Consider the following 17,037-nt stretch of genomic DNA (forward strand, 5'->3'; position numbering starts at 1 on the left):
TACACCTCCATAAGAACCAAAACACGAATGGAACTTATTAATAACAAAAAAAAAATTCTTTTTTATAAAGTTGAAAAGTAAATGTAAAAAGTAGTTGAGTGCAATTCAGCCCTGATCTTATTCGAAATTTTCAGCCAATGAATATATTTTAGAATTCTAACTAAAGAAACTAGAATCCTAATTTTTAAATTTAAATATTTAAAATCATAATATATACATACATGCATAACGATAACTCTCATTTTAAAAAGTCTCTCTCTTAAACTGAATTTCAATTATTTCTTAAATTTTTTAAAAATTATTTAGTCACAATATACCCCGATGGCGGCAGACACTTAAAATTTCCCGGATTTTCAATCGAAAATATTCGATAACTATATGCACTTTTCATTTTATTAAAAATTTTATAGAGCAATTTTATTTTAAAACGAAATCAGCACAATTTTGCTAGACCATTCCAGAACACAATAAAATATTCCAACACAGTAACACTTAAATAGACAAAATTAAATATATACAAACAAATTCATATATAACATAAAAATTTTATTTATTTCAGGTAAAGGATACTTTTAGAATTACTCAAAAACAACAAATATATAAAAAGTTTCATAAAAGCAACAAAAAAAAGAAAATGTCTGGATCTAGAACAAAAGTGGTTTTACATTACTTTATATTTTTTTATTTATAACATTTTTATTTATTTTTTTTTGTTTTTAGATTCTCAAACTTTTTATTGTCTGAAATAAACATTAAATTATGCAGGATATAAAGTAAAGTAGATCCTACATATCTAAGTACGTACATACAACATTAAATATGAAAACTAGGGAGTTTATTCAGACTTAAACTTACAATATAAAGTTAGAAGAAAAAAGGAAAGAGTTCATATTTTACAATATAAAAATGTAAACGTTACTACTGCATAAGTAAGTTGAATATTGCATGAAACGATTGTATATGCAAGTCTGCAGTATAAGACATTACACTTTAATAGTTTTTGTATGTATTGAAAAAAATTAAATGTAGATTCTATTGACAATGTTTGTTACTAAATTTTCAATTGAATAAAAATTTTCAATGGCAAATTGAGGAAAAACAAAATGATTCCACATAATCAATTTTTAAATCAATTAATCAATATTTTTTTCTTTGGAGTGACGACAGAAAATATAGGATCTGTTCTGTAGCATTTTTAGGCATATTTTTAAATAATTTTAATTTTTCAATATGAATACGAATGCAAAAACAGTTAATTATTGATTTCACTAAAATGATTGCAAAAAAGCATATCAACCAGAAAATATTTTTGTTCATTTGCCGTAGTTTTCTACATGGTATGAAATACGGAAATTCAATTTTCATTGAATCTCAAGTGGTTAAATTAACAATAAATTGCTGTAAAAAACAAAAGCCTTAATAACAACATAAACAGGGTGGGTGGTCTTCCAACAGCTCCACATGTTCGAAGTTACAGCAACTGAAAGTCAATCTCGACTGATTCTTTGACTTTTTGAACAGATTACAATTAAATTAAAAATATTCATGAGAAAACCCTTGTTCTGAGATTACCAAATCATATTTAATAATGCATCCGTCTGATACAAACATGCAGTTATACTTAAAATTTTCAAAATTAAAAAAATTAGTCGAGATTAAGTCCTTGTAACTCTGAACCTGCTGCGCCATTAGCATCTTCTCCCTATAAAACTTTTGTTTATTCATGATTTATATTCATATACAATGGCATATAGCAGTGCACTTAAATACGACACTCAGTGTATATTCTTCAATTTTACATGCATATATAAAATTAAAATAAAATTCTAAAACCAATTATAATTGTGCAATATTTCCTTAATTAGAATTTTCCATGCTTACTTATGATGATTTTCTAATATTAACGTTTCATTTTTTTTTTTCCAAAAGAAGTGATTGTACATAATTTTAAATATTAAGCTGCAAAATTTATTTATACTTAATATTAATAATGTAGGCCAAGAATGCTCTATCCAACCAGAAATAGAAGGACTATAAAAGTTACCTATATAATAAATTTAGAAGCTATAGCTAGAATTTTTTCAAAACAAACTGGTAACCCTTAATTAAACATACATACTAATGATAATATATGTTTTCCAAAAATAACTATAATAGGAAATATATTACTATAGCTGAATTGTCATGTCAACCCATATGGACATTCCGAAAATTTCAATTGAACAATCAACCAATCTATATGTTAATAATAAATGAATTTTTTAAAAAAATTCTAACAATCTGTCCAATTACTAGAATAAAAGAGAACTTTAAAATAATAATAATTAAATTATAAAAATAAAATAACCAGTATACCAACTTAAACAATTATTTATTCTTGAAACCCAATGAAAAGTAAACTTGTTATAAAAATTCTATTACACATAATTATACCCTTTGCACTATAATATTAGATAAAAATTTGCACTAAGAAAAATTAGCGTGGATTTTTTTCTAAAAAGAAAACTTGAAATAATTTCATTATAAAGAACGACAATCTATATAAAAATGTACACATACATATATACATATATATATATGCATGTTGCAAAAAACAGGAATGTGTGCATATTAGAGATAAAAAAAGGAATTCAAGAACAAAAAAAAATTATGCAAAAAAAAAACAAATTCTTGCATGCCATTTCGATTTCTATGCTAAAAAATTGAAAATCCCATTATACACTTACATACTTACTTACTTTCTAATGATATTAGAGATTAAAATAAAAATTTATTACACATTGTGGCAAAAAAAAAACAAAAATCGTAAAAAGAATTAGAAAAATTAACTTGTTTAAAATTTTCTATCTTTTCTAATTCAATTATTTCTTTACTTACACACGATTTTTTATATACTCATCATACATACAAATAACTAGAATTTATTCAAGCTTTATTCTCCATTTCTAATCTAAGACCGTCTTTACAATTTTGTACTATTAAAGCCGTATGTATGTGCAATGGATAAAATAAAAATTAACAATTTCTAATAATCATGCACAAATCTGTACGAATTATTCACAATAACAAGAATAATATATTAAAAACATTGTCTTAAACAATAGAAAAGCAAAATTATATAGATAACTGGAAGAGGCACACATATGTAGAAATTTTTTGTTTCTCAGAATCTATATATGTATATAAAGTTCATCTACTTGAAAAAAATATGTGGTAAAATACCAATGGAATGAAATGGCAAAAAAAAATATTATGTAAGTATAAAAACTCATGTAAGCATAAATTGTGTTTATAAATTTAGAAAACGAGATTTCTTTCTTTCTTCTCTATTTGCAGTTGAACTTACGAACTCCTAACATTACTACATTATTTTGTAGACTTAACATACACAGTTAAGCTCCATAAAACGAATGAAAATTTTGCTATTAAATTACTTCGTGTTAATCCTTTTACACACAAAACGGTTTTTTCCACACACACTACATTAAAAATACGTTAAAATTCTTCGTTTTTAAGGAAGTCTCAACCTAAAGAGAATTTATATGTTGCAGTTTCGTGTTATAGAGCAGAGGTGGGAAACCCGCGGCCTCGAGGCCGCATGTGGCTTCTAAGAATTCTTGTGCGGTCGCGTCCCGCCGCCTTTTGTATTTGCATGCCCATTTAATATTCAAATGCTTTCAAGTAAAAAACAAATACATCACTAAACATAGTCACTAAATATAGTCTAACTTGAATTAAATTTATTAAACATTAAAATAAAAAAAATTGAATTTGCAAATAGCTATAACTGTACAAAAGCTACATTCATTGGTATGAAAACTTATGCTGCCTATTTAGATATTGTTATTTTAAATGTGACCTCCATGTGTAAAAAGGTTCCCCTCCTCTGTTATAAAGGATACTATTATCATCCAAATAATGTGAAAATTTCTCGTTCTTGGGTGAATTTCGTTCTATGACGACGGTTTTGTGGCAAAAGCCAAAAATACAAAGAAAATCCTTTTCATGAAACAAAATGCAAAAGTTCGGATTAAAGATAATTTCGCCTTACGAGAGTTCGTATAATAAAGGTTTGACTGTAATTTTAAATGCAATTTTTGTATGTATTTGTGTACGTATTCATTTAATTTTGATTAACTTACTTATTTTTATTTGTCGTTTACAATTGTTTTCGGTTAAAACGAAATTTTTATTTTTATTAGATAAAAATAAACCTTCTTTTATATTTCTTTTTTCCATTTTATATTGAGGCTTAAATTAAATATGAAAGATAAGAAGAAAAGAGTGAAGAAAAAGAGAAAAAAACTAGTTAAATGCGCTTTGCACATTCTTTTACTTTTAACTTTACTAGGTTTTTCTTTTGATTTCATTAAAATTTCTGTTTCTATTTTTTTCTTCTTGCTTCTGTTATTACTTTTCTTTAACTTTTTGCTTTCTTTTTTTTTGTTTCTTACCATAAATTCTTCTAACCTTGACTTTTCTAATAGCACATTGCCCCCTTTGGTTACAACAAGAAAATTGTGTAAAAGAAAAGTTCATTACTTTTTTTTCTATTTTAAAAAAAAAATTCTTTTTCTAGCTTTTGTTTTCAGTTGGCGTGATGTGATTTTTGTTTTTCATTTTTTTTTTCTTAATAAAAATTTACTTTTCAAAATGATATTAGTAGATAGAAAATAGTGTAAGTAATAAATGAATTAAAATGAAAATAAAAATAGAAGTAAATAGCGCTAGCAATTACAGGTACTTGAAAACATACGTACATATACACGCGTATTCTTAGTTTAACTATGAAAATGTTGAAATTGAAAACAACTATGAATGTGTATGAGCATATGTGCAATTAAAAACGTATACAAGTTCAATGTATTAAGATTATACTTGTATCTTTAAGAACTTCAATTTTGGCATTTTGAATAAGAACTTAATATTAAACAAATTATGACATAATTGATCCGGATGTTTGCTCATAACTTTTCTCTGTATATATTAATTGCGGCTATAGTTTAAATGTTTAAGATAAAAAAACTTTAGCCTAGCGCGATATACTATAGTTGAACTTTAGAAAAACAAAATGGCCGTTCAAATTTACTGTTATCTAAAGTCCTTTTTTTCCAAATTTTTGATGTCGTTTTTCTTCTAGACCCCAGGGGCTTTTAGACACTAATAAATGCTTCATTTCGTTAGACGAAAATTTTTTTCCATCTCTACCCCCTCTCAAGTTATCACCTCTTGAAATTTGTAAAATTTGAATTTTTGACACCCTATATTTCCGAAACCGCAAGCTTTTTCAAATTTCTATAAACGCAAAAACCTAACGGTAAATTTCATGACATTAAAAAATATAATTATTTTTCTTAACTCACACAATTAACCCTTAAAATCGAGCATTATGTTAACCCCACTTTATATTACTTTTTGCTTTATTTCAAAGACTTCATAAATCGTTCATCCTAAATATATGCAATCCTAGAAATAGTTTTGTATATGAATGAAAATAGTTTTAATAGTGTGATAGGTACACATAGACTGTATTTAAAAGCAGAATTTTCCCGAATTGTTGAAGGGAAAAGTGCTACAATACAAACCATTGGTTTGACCCAACTTTATTAATTTTTGAAGAGCATAAAACCTTTTATAAATCATATTCAATTAAAAAGTGAAAAATTATCGAATTGTAGTTATCACTTTATTTTGAATTACCACTTTTATTGCATTAATACATATACAATAGAAACTATTCTGGAATATATATTTCCTATACATTAATTTTGAATATAAAATGCGAGACATTATCATTAAGAAATAATCTTGTCACAGTTCTAATACCTTAAAATTCGAAAATACGCTATCATCCAAATTAATCACAAAAACACTATTATCCACTATGAAATTCAATTCGTTGTTGTATAATAATAAATCCTTGCTTTTACATTAATACTCTAAAAAACTCTGGAGCAGTTGAAAATATCTTCTAAATGAAACTTTGTTTTGTATACGAAAATCATGTCAATGTGCAAATAAAAATATTGAGAATTTGACTTAAAGTTTCTATAGACATACATGCTTACATATAAAATTTTAAAGTCATCTTCAATGTGCTTAACTGCTTTAGTTTATATGTGTACAAACTTAATATTCTTGGTTTTGATTCTTATTTTTCTTTAATATTTAATCTAATGCAAAAAATATGATTGAATTTGACAAGTAAATACGATATAAGTGTCAAAAGCGTTATTCGATTGTCGAATATTTCTAATTTAATTCATGCAATCACAATTTATACATTTATATAATATACTTACAGTCAAATATCAGCCAAAAATTAACTGCATTCCACATTAATTTATAATAAATTGAAAATTATTACTAATTCATAATATTAACAGAAATTAATTAAGATAATTTAGATATTTAATTCATTCGTTTTAAAAACTTAAAATATTGCAATAATTCAAAAAAATTAATAAATTCTCTTTTAATAAAAAGCTATACTATTAACTTTAATTATATAATAAATTTTTATGATTGCAAGTAATCAATGAACAAGCAAAAGAACATTGACCGATTCTAGAAATATATTTCATATTATACATTTGAAAGAGCACGTATACACAATGTACCTACAAGTATTATGTATATATATGTGACATTCATATCGTATATATTGCTAAAGGCTTAACGTAAATAATTCTTGTTTTTTTTTTAAATAGAGAGTGTGTCTCACATTATATTTTATAGGGCAAAGAACCTATCCAATATAAAAAAAAATTTTAAATTTAAGATTTGACATCAAATACCGCTATATTATACTATATACAAAATTTTATTAACAATGTCAATTTAATGCACAATAATCCCAAATAAACGCACCCTTACACTACTGAAAATTTATAAGAAAATCTTTATATATATATACATAAAAAAATGTAAAGAATCAAAAAACACAATGATTTTGATTTTATTATTTTGGATATCAAAAAGAAAATTTTCATGAAGGCAATAAGTAAATTATTTATACACAGAAAATTGTTCATATATAATAAGAATGCGTAAGTGCAAGTGTAATATTATATTAAGTATACAAGTAAGTATTATTTTTATATGCCCAAATCGGTGTAAATGATCTAATCATTATATAGAATTATACATAGTATTCATTTCTATATTTAATATGTGCATATATATACAGGGTGATTCTGAAAAGTATACAACAACATACACTATTGGTTAGAGAGTCGAAAATGGGTAAAACATTTGTTCTGGACTAGGTGCGAAATTTCAAGGGTTTCCGAGTTCCAGGGATTTTAATGAATTTTCACGAAAGTTTTACTTATCGAAGTTTTTTGACTATATCTTTATATAAAAGATAGGAACTTCAAACGAAGAGTTTCTGAAAGGCCTGGTAAAGGTCTTAAAATAAACATGTTATTTAATTATGTATTTTCGGAATATTAAGCATTCGAACTTTAGGCATAATCAAAATTTTCCTTTGTTTTATTTTTACAGTTTTTTCTATCTTGATAATTTCGTAAAAAATTTTTTAAAACCTTGAATTTTTTTTTATAGAATTTTTCCTAACTGCTTAAGCTTTCATTTAAGTTCTCAAACATTAAAAAATTTTTTATGGTACAGAAGATATAGTAAAAAAACTAATATTATTAGCCACAAATTCAATTAAAATCAAACCAGATTCTTATAAAATCAAAATTAAATTCAATTTAATATTCTTTTATCAAAAAATTTAGAAAAATACAGACTTAAATTAATTGCTTTACTGGAACACCTAAACTTGTAGCAATCTTATTCCAATTTTAGTTTTTGTAGTTATATGTTTGAAATTTATTAATCCCATTAAATATTATTTATTTATTATTTATTAGCTTCATAATGTTAATTCCATCTCATTAACAAACTCCATTTTGTACACGAAATTGAATTTCGTTATTGAAAAAAAAAATTTTCCTATTAGAATAAAATGTCAAAATTTATATGGCATGTCTTTAAAAATTCGTTCAAGCTGGACAATTTTAATAACTTCAGATGCCAAATGGTGTCTAGATTCCGAAAATTATTTTTTCAAATTTTTAAATTGCACCCAATGTCAGGAAAACGCATTTAAAAATTTCAAACCATATAGGTACCATTTCTTACAAAAACTGGCAAAAATTAAAAACCTATAATTTTTTTTACCAAGAAAAGTTTCGAAAATAAATTTTTTGATTACTAGATTTTTTGTTTTGTAATACAAAATTCTAGTTTTTCTTTTCAAAAATTTCAAATTTTTTAAAATCAATTTTTCTTTTTTTATAAAATTTCGATTCAATTTTGTTATTATTTGGTATATTTGAATAAAAAGAATTAAATTCAGATTTTTTATTATAATGACGGCTCTTAATGTCAACTATGTTTTCGAGTGACCCTTGTCATCGAAAACTAATGATAGTTGATAATTACAGCACAATCAATAAAAATCAAAAATAGTGAAAAATAGTGAAAATAAAAAATTATTAAGTTTGAGAACTTAAATTAAAGCTTAAGCAAAACTCTATGAAAAAATTTTTTACAAAGCTATCTAGTTAGAAAAAACTGAAAAAATAAAACAAAGGAAAAATTTGATTTTCCCTAAAGTTCGAATTATTTGTATTCCAAAGGTACATAAAATACAGATTCAAGCAGCATATTTATTCTAAGTCCTTTTTTAGATCTTTCTGAAACTGCTTGTTTGAAGTTTCTACCTTTTTCAGAATGGAAGTTATAATCCAAAAAACTTGGATAAGTAAAAATTTCGTGAAGATTCGTTAAAATCCCTGGAACTCGGAAACCCTTGAGATTTGGTACACAATCCGGAGCAAAAAACTTTGCGCATTTTCGATCTTCTAGCCAATGGCATATGTTGTATAACTTTCTGAATCACTCTGTATATATATAATCTCTTCCAATTGAAAGAATTATTTTGCTCTTCATAGCGAATATTATTGAACCAAATTCATTCAAGAGGAGGCAATACACGTATAAAATACAAAAGAAATGTGGAACCTTAATAATAATTTTTATCTATCTATATTCTCAAGTTTCAATATTTTATGTGCAAATATTATGGAATACATTACATACATATTATAGATAATATTTTGTTATAAAATATCCACTTATATAATATTTATGTTGCATATAAAGTATTGTATGCGCAAAAATATATATGTAATTATTATATGATATATATGTGTAATAATAGTTGAATTCATAATAAATTCAAACATGTCTCTCCAATTTTTAAATTAATAGTTGAAATTATTCACATTACATAAATATTTATATATATGTACATATATATATATATATATACTACCATATTATTAATATAAATATTCATTTAAAATTTTGACATGTTAAATAGATCTCTAGTAAAAACCAGAATCCTTCCAAAACATTACATTATAAATATTGAAAGGCGCATATAGAATACAAAAAAAAAAAAACAAGAAAAATAAAATCATAATATAATTGTAAAAATGAAAAAGCATAAAATAAAAATGAATTAAAAAGGAAAATGAGAAAAATCTATCTTACGAGGTCAATGATTTTAAAATTTATTACATCTGAATCTATATATATATATACATATATATGTACATATATGTACAAACAAGTAAAAGTTATATAATCTATAACTATATAGGTATGTGCATATGTATACTGAGATAAACGGTTTATATCATAGATATACCATTATTGATAATGTGTTGGTGTGAAGAAAACTCATAATAAAATATAAAAAGAAAAACAAAACAACAAAAAGGAAAAAAAAATATTATGAGTTCTCTATTGTAAATTTGCTTTTATGCATATACATACATACATATACACATAGTATATTGTACATGAATTCAATGCAGATATTTATCTTCTTCTCGCCCCCTTTTTTCATTTATATAATAGACTTTAGTTAGTTTTGTTACATTACATATACAATGTATGTATACAAATGAATGCAGATTGCGTTTTTCATAATATACCTATATATATATATATTTATATGCAATAATTTTTACATAATGAAAACGTATATATACAGATAAATATACTCCGGTATAGGCTGAAACAGGTAAAAGTATACTTTTTTCTATGTTATAATGATGCAATTTTATGAATTAAAATAGGCGTCTATGAACTTGAATTCATTAGAAGTTTCTATAAATAAAATGATACTTGAGATATACATATACACAAAATTATATATTTATATAAAATATATATGCATGTGTAAAAATTTTTAACAACATTTTGTTTTATATTAAATATACAACATAAGCCGGTATATAATATATACATTCATATATATAGGTGTGAATTATAAGCCGGTATTTAATATACATATATACATATATATATTTATAAATTATAATTATGATGCATGTAGTGAACATTTTGAAAATATTCATTTTCTAATTATAATTAAATTTATTAAACCATGACTTAAATCGATTTATTTTTATGTTTTTATAGAAAAATATATTTGAAAATTAACCCTATTGGTGTTGTTCAATATAGTTTTATACGATGAAGTCAAACGATATAAGAGAATCAAATTTCACTCCTCCTCTTCCATTTTATTACTAACAATTTAAATTTCATTAATGAAATATAGTGTACAAGCACAAAAAACCATAATTTATATATGAAATATATTCTTTTATTATATAACAAAAATTAATTTAATAAGACTTAGTCAAAAAATCAATAAATAAAATCCATACAAGATGTAGTTAGAATAATGAGGCACTAGACATGGAAATTAATTCAAAAGAAATTAATTTGAAATATGAGTTAAAAATCGCTTTAGTAGGAATATTTCGGGTTAATCGACAAATCGCCAATATTGTGTAATTAAAGCTAGAAAGAACACAAAAATTTTAATTTGATCAAAAAATCTCAATTAATCGATTTTATTTATTTCTAATACTTTAATATTGGGTTCTAAATAATTTTAAATTTAAATTCATATTGTTAAAATGCAAAAAAATATTATTTCTTGTTACCTGATTGTTTTGACGCATTATTTTTTATTTAAACGTATGGCTGATTTTATTTTGCAAAATAATAAAATATTTTATTGTATATAAATAACCGCTAACAGTTATTATTATTGTTTAATAGCCCCGAAATTTGCATTAATTTAATATTATTAGTGTAATAGGCACATTACTTATTAATTAAACAACTAGACGTTGCATTAGTAATTCAACCCCTAAAAGGTTTCTTAGTTTCCATTTTTAAACAACTTTATTATATTTGAATATAACCACAAATGTGATAAACCAGTCCTGTACAATTAAAATTACTTTTATAATATTCTAATATCGATTAAATACAACAAATGTTATATTTTGTATAAACGCCTAAATTAAATAAGGCAATAACATTACATAATTCATATAAAATAAAAATTAAGTCAAATAATCGATAATTTTACAAAATAAAAACACTAGAGCAGTTATTTCAGTTAACATTAAAATGTAAGCCCATGTTATATTATGCCTTATGTGTACCTTTACCAAATTGCATGTATTCCACTTGTCTTTAGCCTGAAAAAAGAAATGTTTTTTAATATTTACAAAAGAATTTCAGAAAGAATTCAAACACATTTTTTTTTTATTTTATTTTAATTTTTCTTTTCCTTCTTTACAAAAATTTTGTACTCGATTTTCCTCCTTTGTTATTCTCGTTTTTCGTTAACAATTCGGGTTTATGTGCAACTGCCAATTTCATTCCCCACATCATATAATGTATATTGAGGTTATTTCCCATTTTCTATTTCATATATATATGTATATGTTGTGTGTGTATACCACATTATTTTATTTTACTTATACCTACTTCTTTTTACTTTTTTTTATAATATTTTCTTGTCTTATTTACTTCAAAATCATTTGCTTGTTATTTTTGTTCCTTTTACTCCTTTCTGTATGTACCTATGTAAATACATCTAAAATATAAGTATTAAAAGTCCTTTGAAGGCAAATTCTAAAAGAACAAAAAAACCGAAAGAAAGAAAAAAAAAATTGAATTTTACTTTGATTTTTTTTTCTTCCCTTATTTTATGAAATTCAGTAAACTAAGATTGTAATAAGAATAATAATAATAATGTATAGAAGTTAAGAAATGAAATGAAGGGAATATTATTCAAAATAATATTAAAAAGTATGTAAAAATGCTTATAATATATATAAATAATATTATACGTAGTAAATAAAATAACAGGAATAATATTGATGAAAACAACAACAATATATAAACTCAATAATAGTATAGTAATCATAGCAACAACAATAATATGAAAATGCTAAAAGCAGCAGCAGCAGCAGCAATACAATATAGAGACTCGCAATATAACAACAATAACAAGAGAGAAACAAAAAGCGCATACAAAAAATTTATCGATTGAAATCTGTCTCAAAGCGAAAATTCGGGTCAATGTACTTTTTCGCCTCCCCCAAAAATAAAATAAGAAGAGCAAAATATAAAATACATACTGGTATATACATATCATGTATATTTTCTACCCTTATGTATATGTAAAATATATTTCTATATATACATATGAATGTTTTTCAATATAAATATGTATGTATGTATAATAATTATTTATAAACGAAAATTTTGGTTTTTGTTTGCTGCACGAAATAATTTTTAAATATGCAAGTGAACACATGTGTGTATGTATGTATAATATTTAAAAATACGAGTATATCCTTTTTGCACATAAAATTCAATATTACTTTACTATTTTTGTTGTTGCTACATTACACACCCATGTAATAATGTATTATATTTTTTACATACTTATGTACATAAATTTATTTTTCTGCGTTTTTTTTTTGTTTTTTGAACAGGAATGAAACAAAAATGTACTTTTCAATATAAATTTGATTTTTTCCAAAAATTTTATTTTTTTTTATCTTATATCCTTTTTTTTGTATAAGTGTGTCTATATGCCGCTAGGGCGCTTTTAAAAATGAAAATTGCATGTGCGTTATTATTATAATAATATTTTGTGTGTTATTTTTCATTTAATTTTCTCATTATTTTTTAGCTCTAGAATAGTCTAGGATTTAAAATAAAATATATTAATATACTTACAGATATATAAACCGTAATACAAATGGGATACATACATTAACACGCATGTATATGAATACTGTTATATAAATTGTGTGTTCAAATATTCAAACACAAAAAAACAACAAACAAAATTAAAAAAAATCAAATTCATAGAAATATTTTATATAAGGATATAAAATTATATTTTTGGGTAACACAAACTATATTTTTTTTTTGTTTTTTAATATAATACAGGTTAAATTTGAACCTGTTATGGAATTAGTGAATATTGGAATAAAAAGAGAAAAAGAGAAAGCGTTATACACGAAATATTTGGGGTTGTTTTAGAATTATTGTTTTATTTATACCTACAGCATATTACACGTACATACGCACGGATATTGATAATAATAAATAAAAAAAAAGAAAAAGAAGAAAAGGAACAAAATTAAATATAACAATAAAAATAATAAAGGAAAATCATATTAAAATAGCAGAAACTGAAAGCAATGACCCTGACAGAATAAATAAAAATGAGTACATTTATTTCGAAAAAAAAAGAAAAGAAAAAACGAAAAAATTGGAAATAAACTGCAAAAAAAAAGCAGACACATAACCGAATATGCTAGGTATTTAATTATAAAAAAAAAAGATGATTAAAATTCGATCCAATTTCATGTAATTTGAATGAATGGTAAAATATATAGTTAAAAAAAATTGGTGTGGTAGGAGAAAGACAATATTTCACTATTTTTATATTGTGCTTATATACACAAATAAATTAATTTTAATTTTTCACAAATAGTTCGTATAGGACAGTAATAATTTCGTGTTTTGGCTTTTTTTTCGTTATTACCATTAACAATTAATTGACGCTTTGAATGCGAGTGCTTTTTTTTGACTACTTATTTTTTTGCAAAATTTTTTACGCATTTTTGATTTTTTCATATAAGTATATGTGGTGGATAAATGACATTTGGAAAATTTAGTTGAATGACATTTACTTCAAACAAATTCTAAATTTTACATTTTTCCCTGATTTATTGAAATCGTCCTAATACAAATATATAGGTAACTCACGATAATAACGCCTCAAAAATTTGACTTGTAATTAATTTCAGCTTTTTGATTAAGTTTTGAAAATTAATGTGTAGGAAAATTAGGAGTGCAAATTAATGTATTTTACATTTTTTATACTTTATATGTTCTAGTTCTAGAGGAATTACGTTTTAATTTATTATGAAGAAATTTTGGTTTAGAGCGCAGTAAGTACTTCAACCGACATTAGCCTCAATATGAATTGTTTCATTGTGAATATCTATTGAAATGAATTTTACATTTAAATTTTTAAATTAAATTAGAAAACTTTAGCGCTGTAGCATTACATAATTCAAGATCTCAATAACAATTAATATATCATTAATATATCTCTCAACTAATAAAAATGTTCATGAAACCAAAAGTGATTTAAATAAAATACAATTGACTTCAGCTTTGAAAAACAAAAAACTTATTGAAAGCTAATGATTTTAAATTTCATAATATTCAGAACTATAGAAAAAAACAAAGTTTACCAGGAAAACGTTTACTTTTACTTCGTTTCGATGTAGATTATTGCTGAGACTACAATATTTTTTAAATTAGCTTCTATTCATTTAGTTCATGTTTTAAATAATTAAAAGTTAAGGATCAACATAATTTCTAGCATAATATTAAAACATTGTTTCCGTAACATTATAATTGAAAAATCTATGAAATTAGCTCAACCACAATATTGCTTGTTGCCAAATTCGCTCTTCGTGATGCCTCATACACTGCCGTATTTGCAGTTTAGAATTTCTAGCGGTTGACGTAAATAAATGGCGTTTTTAGTGCAAAATATTTTAAATCAATTTGTAAAACTTCTAATTGTATAACAAATAACTTAGTATAATTAAAGAAAAAATTCACAATAACTGACATAATAACGAATTTCTAAAATTATTTTGATTATATTTTATACTTTTACAAAATTTATAAAAGTTAAGCAACATCATAATATTACATTATAACAAACACCACATATTTATATATGTACATATACATTTATTTAACTGTAGACTTACACAAAAAAGAGCAAACAAAATTTAATAAAAATGTTGTTAAATACATATTACATACATATATTATAAAATTTACCTATATAAATGTATAACAGTATATAATAACATTATATATTTCTGTACATAAATGCATTATTTAAATATAGAATAAACAAAATGAAAGTATAATATAAAATATTCAAAATGTCTTTCTATAATAATATAAATATGCATATGTCCCAGACCCAGTCTCAAAATTTTACCAAATACATTACATTTTATATTATATACACAATATAATATAAAAAATACATATTTCTTCTAATACACTTTTAAATATAATTGTGTATATATAAAAAAAAGGAAAAACTGGCAAAACTTTAAAAGGAAGTCATTGTGTATATAAGGATAAGGACATAAGAAAAATCCATATAAAAAGTACAGTATGTTGTATATACAAAATTCATCAATATAATATAATTCTATTCATTCTAACTATAAGATCTAAAATATTCGATCAATGCAAAGCTAGAATATTGATTGCTGATTTCTGAAGAGAGAAAAGAATATCTACCCCTTGAGTTGCGGCTTATTGTAATTCTCCCATATTCCAACTATTCCATCCCGATCTCAAGCAAATAACTGGAGATATGCCTCAAATAATGGTCGTGGAAGTTTCAATACGGAAAAAAACCTTTCCAAAATCATCTCCGCGTCTCCTGACGGTCAGAACAGTCCCATTAAATATGTATAACAGTTTTCTCATTGTCACACTGTGTTCATAATATTTTTATGTTTATTAAGATTTATTGATTTCTATTTAGATAGTAAAGCTAGTAAATCATTAAACATACTGAAATTAGTAATATTAAACCTAATTTAATAAAAGTAGAACTAATCAGCTAAATTAGCTAACACTTAATAAATTTGATTCTTTTGATTGAATTCGTATGTGAATAATCTTTATTTAGAATACCTAACTCCACAAATTTATAAATAATATAATAACCCCGTCTTATTCCAAATAATAGAAATTTCAAATTTCATTTATTTAATATCAAAAGGACAAAATTTATGAAAAATTATCGTTTTTACAAATCCATTCGGTCTGCCATTAAAGTTCGTTTGAGATTAAACTTTAGTTTTGATCTAAAATTTTAGTATATAAAATTAAAATTGTTATTATAAACGAAATTTATAACAAAATTCTGTTAACAGAATGGAAAATTATTTTTGGAATTTACAATTGAATATTTGAATTTTTTTCTCGATTTACATTTTGTCTTATAAAACAAATCCAGTCGAATCACCAAAAAGTTTTAAATTTCTTTTTTAAATTTTCCTTCTTTTGTTTTTTTTCTACCCATTGAAAAACATAAGGTTAAGGTGTAGAAAGAAATTTCCCTAAGAGCTTTATTTAATATTATACAAGAAGGTATGAGATGATGGTGAAATATTAGATCCAGATGGTTACAATTGTAGGCATTTTATATAATAATCCATTCATTTAACTTCAATGTTTTTCTGGATAAAAAGGGAAAAATTCTACCTACTGACTCTCTAATAATATTTTAATGCTAACAAAAAAAAAAATTTTTATTTACAATACTTTCTTTTTTTACACAATTTTCTTTTTTTTTACTTTTCTGCATAGCTTTAACATACATACATACAAAAACACGAATACATTTATACAAGTATAAAAAAGGAAGAATTAAGAATCAAAAATATGTATAAAAAATATTTCAAATGCATATGTGTCAGTGCAATATAAAAACAACAAAAAAAAAGAAACAAAAAAGAAAAATTTTATAGGATGTACAAAAATACCACAATGAAAAAAGGGAAAAGTTCA

The sequence above is a fragment of the Condylostylus longicornis genome, unplaced genomic scaffold (genome assembly GCF_029603195.1).
Source record: "Condylostylus longicornis isolate FDR11 unplaced genomic scaffold, ASM2960319v2 ptg000044l, whole genome shotgun sequence".
Classification (NCBI taxonomy): Eukaryota; Metazoa; Arthropoda; class Insecta; order Diptera; family Dolichopodidae; genus Condylostylus; species Condylostylus longicornis.